The 6,000-nt window shown below is 41.6% G+C and overlaps 1 long non-coding RNA gene across 1 annotated transcript; it reads left to right on the top strand.

Moving 5' to 3' along the window:
• The first annotated feature begins 4,010 nt into the window (after positions 1 to 4,010).
• Positions 4,011 to 5,408, top strand: LOC113746249 (uncharacterized). The gene is made up of 3 exons (XR_003462691.1): positions 4,011 to 4,066; positions 4,177 to 4,263; positions 4,512 to 5,408. It is a non-coding gene; the product is annotated as an uncharacterized LOC113746249 (long non-coding RNA).
• The last annotated feature ends 592 nt before the right edge of the window (positions 5,409 to 6,000 follow it).

The raw sequence follows: 6,000 nt of genomic DNA, 5'->3' as shown, positions 1-6,000 counted from the left end.
CGTTTAGAATAGAAAAACTCGTAGAAGTAGAAATTAATAGTCAAGACTAGAGAACCTAGTAGTAGACGAACTTAGAATGTAGTAGAAAAGTTTAGTAGTGGTAGATAGTTAGAGCTAGTTTAGAGAATAGGAAAAGTAGAGAGTTGTAGAAGAGGAATAGTTAGCACTTTAGAAACCAAGTAGTAGGTAGTAGATAGAATAGTAAGGTAGTCGATGAGGAGTATAGTTAGTAGGTAGTTACGTTTTATTAGTAAGAAGTTTTAGTTAGAAATAGTTAGTATTAGTAGTAGTTAGAAAGTAGTAGATAGAAGCTTAAGCGAGAACATTTGAAATAGTTAGTAGTAGTAGTTAGTAGTAGAATGGAATTAGAAGAACTTAGTAGTAGAATAGAATAGAATGATTAGATTTGAACCAGTGGCACCAGTTTAGAACCAGTACACATGTAGAGCATTAGATAGAACCGTAGAACAGAGAACCAGTAGAAAGTCAGATATAGAAGTACGTCAGAACACGTTAGAATACGTAGAACCACTGAACCAGTAGAGTAAGTAGAAGCAGTACGAACAGAAGACAAGTAGACCAGTAGAAGCCAGTAGAGCTAGCCTCTTCTCTCTGTGCTTCAGTTCCACCTTGTCTCACACACACACGTTCTGACTGTTGTCGACTGCATGAGTATAAACAGTGATTTTATTGAGGTAACAGATGTAGCTGCTAACGAAGGCTAACCCTGATTCCATGAGTTTCCCCATCAAATCAACATTTTCTAGTTTTCAGTCACGTGACAACGAATAAAAACATGTCAGTGATAACAGCGGACTGAGATCAGCTGCTCTGCTCATTTGTCTGAGTGTGTGCCATCATACGTCAGCTCTTTGTTTCCCTTCAACATGACAGAACTGTTCTACATTGATTCACTCTGGAGTTCTTGAAGAGAAGTTTTGTTTCAGTCGTGGAGAGAGAGAACAGTTCTGCGGATACAGGAGAAAACAAGCAGACATTGTTTTGTCAAATGTATCCAGAACACATGTTTCACTTTGTAGATCACTCTCTGTGCGTTTACGGTTATTTTTGAGACAGAAATAACTCATTTATAGTCGCCTTCAGCGTTTTAGCTGCCTCTTGGTTGGGATACATGTAAACAGTGAGTGGTCACATCGTAGCACACCATGGTTTCCATTGTGTCCAGTTCAGCTCCTTGAACCTTGTTTACAAAGTCCATTGAGATTGTGGACAGTATGGAGTGATGGAGTGTTTGCCCAGCCAATGGAGCTAGGGATGGTGGCTCCATGATATGTGATGTTGTATGTCAGCGGAGTTGATGCTGCTGGTTGCTCCTGAGTGGAGCTCCCTCTTTGTGAAGCATACATGACAGGATTCTGTGTCTGCTAACAGGAGACAGATGTCTATAGTTGTCGCTATGTGGTTTCTTTCTTTTTCTAACTGTTGTAAATCTCTGTAGACTTTTTCTTGTCTTGTGGTGGGCGCCTCTCAGTGCTTCAGTGTGTTCAGGTCACTCAGGAGTGTGGTGACCTTGGTGTGATGTCAGCTGTGTTAAGGACCACTGAGCATCTTCCTCACTACAGTTTACACTGACAGGTTTAGCACCAGTTAAGCTTGTGTGAGCTGTGTGTTTGCTGTCCACATGTTTTTAGAGGTCAACAAGAAGTGGAGGGACTAAACCAGAACAAGCTGCTGAAACCAACACAGTAAAGGAAGACTGCCACAGAAATGCAGACTGGACTGTTGATTCCCAGTGGGATCCACGTACGACCAACACTTTTAATGTCAGGGGAAAGCATCTGATTCAATGTTGGAATCAACACTTGAACTCAAAGCCTTTACCTTGTGTTTTCTCGTGTGGACACGACATAATGTGAGTCTCCATGATTGTGCTGAAAGCGCCACAATTTATGTTATTCCACGCGCGCTATGAGTGTGCCGTGAACAGATCGTGCACACTCTTCTAAACACCTCTCAGGCTCATTCTTATTTTATTCGTCTTCCTTTTCTGTGTTTTTTTCGGCTTCGCTTCTCCTCCAAGAGTTTTGTGCACGTACACAAAACGGGTAGTCCTAAAAGAACCGGCATGGCCGTTTTGGGAAATGGCCGACTAAGACTTTTGTAAGAGTATCTTAGGCAAACGGTTTTCCTCCAAAAATCCAGAAAAACGAAGCCAAACAAATGTAAATGGGTGTGTATTGCGCAGATCTCTCCCAGAATAGGAAGTGCGTGGATTATGTAGATCAAGCGAGGGACTGCAGGGGTTGGAGCGAGAACAATCAGTTAAAAAATAAAAACGGATTTCACTACCCTGGCCTCAATTGCCCAGGCACAGACATGATTATCCCCTTAAAAAAAATATTAGGAAATTGAGTTGATCGCAGATGATACACACTGTTGAGAGCTGTCTCCACCCTATATAGTTTGGCTCCATCAGGCTTTGATTGAACTCGAACCGCTCCCGCCAACAGCCTCATCGACTCCACTTCGATGTTAAAAGGAGGGATCGAATTTCTGGAGAAAGGCAGACGTGTCGTTCTCTCTTCTTTCTCCTGAGGCCCACATTTCTTTCATTTATCGCACCACACGAATATGTTAAAACCGATCAGGATAATGCGTTCATCTGCCCTCAGTTACCGGTTCAATGATTGAATTCTGGTTTGGCCAAAAGTCTCTTCCTTTTCGACGTAGTTCTCAGCATTATTCTCTCACGTCTCTAAATCTGCAATTTACAGGTGCAGTTCACGCTGCTGGCTGATTCAGTCCTGGTTGCTAAAGGCCACCCTAGCCCCTGCGTGAAGGAATAAGAGGGGGAGGAGGCGGCCATACAGAAGCCCAGAGCGGCAAGCCATTTTAGCTCATTATTCTGGCACTTAATTTGAACTTCGTCTGTCTAAAGCGCGAGACAGCGGCAGCAGCCGGCAGCGTGCGGGTCCGCGTTTTAACATGCTACTGATAATTACATTAGCCGACTTAGGAATCTAACCTACATGCTAATATTACACATGGTAATGCCAAATGGTTTGGTTTAATGTTAATGCCGTTTGTTTAATTGGTGATCGTGCTCAGCGTAAACATTCTTAATGCTATAACATGCTAATGCTTAACATGCTCATGCTAATAACATGCTTTTTAAAATGCTAAACTGCTTGCTTTTTGGCTAATGTTAACTGTTAGCCCATCCTCCCAGCCTTAACATTCTAATGGTGGGTTTGTTCGGTTTGTTGGTGGTGGGGTTAATGGTGTGTTGGCTATGGATGGGTGTTGGTTTAGATTGGTAATGGTGGTTGGGTTGTAATTGTTTTGTGGTGTTTGGTTGGTTGGTTAATTGTTGGTTGGTTAATGGTTTAAGGTTTTTGGTTAAAATGGTGTTAACAAATGGTTGGTTGTTTCGTGGTTGGTGGGGTTGGTAAAAAATTTTAAATTTGGGGTTTGGTAATGGTTTGTGTATTAACGGTTATAATGGTGGGGGTGTGGATGGTGGTGGTGTGTGGTAGTTGGGGTTGTGTTTCTCCGGTATGGTTTTGGTAGTTTAATGGTTGGTTGTTTTTTTGGTTTTGGTCTGTTGTACAGTTTTGTTTTGCGTTTGGTTGTCGGTGGTTTGGTGGTCGGTTTCTTGGTGTGTGGTGGTGGTGGGTCATGGTTCGTGGTTTTGGGTCTTTGTTGGTTGTAATGGTGTGTCGTAAAAACCGGTTGGTTTGGTTGGTTTTTTTGCTCGGTGGTTGGGGTTTTAAAAATGGTTGGTTTGTAAGGTTTGGTTTTTGGTTTTTTTTGGTGGTTTTTGTCGTGTTGTGGGTGGTTTTTTTGGTTGTGTTTTGGTTTTGGGTTTAATTGGTTTGGTTTTAAACACACACGCTTTATGGTTGGGTTTAACATTTTGCCCATCTAAATTTCTAAACAATCCAATAACCTCACCCCAATGTTACACCCATAATCCAATGTGAACTGTTGCTCATCAGCGCTAACATGTAATTCTTTAACATGCGAATTTGCGAAGTGCTAACATGCATGACAGGTCCATTGGTCGCTTCATTGAATTTAAACAAAGACATTTATCAGACAAAAAGTAAGTTATTATTCTTTAATTGTTGATAATTATTCATATTTGATATTTTCATAAGTATTTTATGGAGGAAGATTTTTACTAAACATGAACTTCAATTGTTTTTCTGTCAGGATCCATCAGAGACCAGATTCTGCTGGACATGGACCTGGACCTGAACCTGAACCTGGACCCAGCTGTGTGTCCTTCAAGAGTGACAGGTCCATTGGTCGCTTCATTGAATTTAAACAAAGACATTTATCAGACAAAAAGTAAGTTATTATTCTTTAATTGTTGATAATTATTCATATTTGATATTTTCATAAGTATTTTATGGAGGAAGATTTTTACTAAACATGAACTTCAATTGTTTTTCTGTCAGGATCCAGCAGAGACCAGATTCTGCTGGACATGGACCTGGACCTGAACCTGAACCTGGACCCAGCTGTGTGTCCTTCAAGAGTGACAGGTCCATTGGTCGCTTTATTGATTTTAAAGATGTCCGACCGTCTGCTGCACAGAGGTCAGCTGTTAATAACATTAAAATCTGACTGATTCATGTTTGAACTGTTATTTATCCAGACAAGTTTTTTAAACCTGAATGTTTATTTTCAGCTTCGTTCTTCAGAAACATTTAGATTCTCACATCTGAAAACTGACCAGTAGAACCAGAAGAACCAGTAGAACTAGTAGAACCAGTAAGACCAGTAGAACCAGTAGAACCAGTAGAACCAGTAGAAGCCGTCTTCATCTCTTGGCTTCAGTTCCACATTTTCTCCACACAGACGTTCTGACTGTTGTCTGACTGCATGAGTATAAAACAGTGATTTTATTGAGGCTAACAGATGCTAGCTGCTAACGAAGGCTAACCCTGATTCCACTGAGTTCCTCCATCAAATCAACATTTTCTAGTTTTCAGTCACGTGACAACGGAATAGAAACATGTCAGTGATAACAGCTGGACTGAGATCAGCTGCTCTGCTCATCTTGTCTGAGTGTTGTCAATCATACGTCAGCTCTTTGTTTCCCTTCAACATGACAGAACTGTTCTTACATTGATTCACTCTGGAGTTCTTGAAGAGAAGTTTTGTTTTCAGTCGTGGAGAACAGTTCTGCTGGATGACAGGAGAAAACAAGCAGAACATTGTTTTGTCAAATGTATCCAGAACACATTGTTTCACTTTGTAGATCACTCTCTGTGCGTTTACGGTTATTTTTGAGACAGAAATAACTCAATATAGTCGCTGCTTCACCATTTTAGCTGCCTCTCTGGTTGGGATGCATGTAAACAGTGAGGTCACATCGTAGGACACCATGGTTTCATCTGTGTCCAGTTTCAGTCCACGAACCTTGTTTACAAAGTCCATTGAGTTGTGGACATGGTGAGGAGTGTTGCCAGCCACAAGGACTTGGAAGCTGATTCAAAGATTTATTCTAATAACTCTCTGATTCGTCATGTATTATATATTTATTTATTTGTAGACAGTTTCTTCTTTATTTGACTGACGCAGCAGGACCCTCAGATGATCTTCCATGTGGTTGTTTTGTGTGTTTTCAGGCTGTCAGCTGTCTGATCACAGAGAAGGCTGTACTTTCTGGCCTCAGCTCTGAGCTCCAACCCTCCCATCTGAGAGAGCTGGACCTGGCTACAATCATCCAGGACTCAGGGTGAAGCTGCTGTCTGCTGGACTGGAGGATCCACACTGGAGACTGGACACTCTCAGGTATGAAGGGCCTGCTGCAGCCACAGACAATCAGTGTGATAGAGGAGGAAGCTGGAAACATTTTCTGTGTCAAACTGGTGACAGATCTCAACTCATCTTTGTCTGCGTCCAATAGTCAAAAAAATGATTCCTCTGTCCTTTCCTAAACACTTTTTCCTCGACCTCGATGGAAAACGTCATGAGGTCAAGGAAAGATGTGAAGGATCATTCATAAGGACTTAGGAAAAGATAAGC

The sequence above is a fragment of the Larimichthys crocea genome, chromosome VIII (assembly GCF_000972845.2).
Source record: "Larimichthys crocea isolate SSNF chromosome VIII, L_crocea_2.0, whole genome shotgun sequence".
NCBI lineage: Eukaryota > Metazoa > Chordata > Actinopteri > Sciaenidae > Larimichthys > Larimichthys crocea.
Note: the sequence above shows the minus strand (reverse complement) of the source record. Positions and strands in the feature narration are given on the sequence as shown.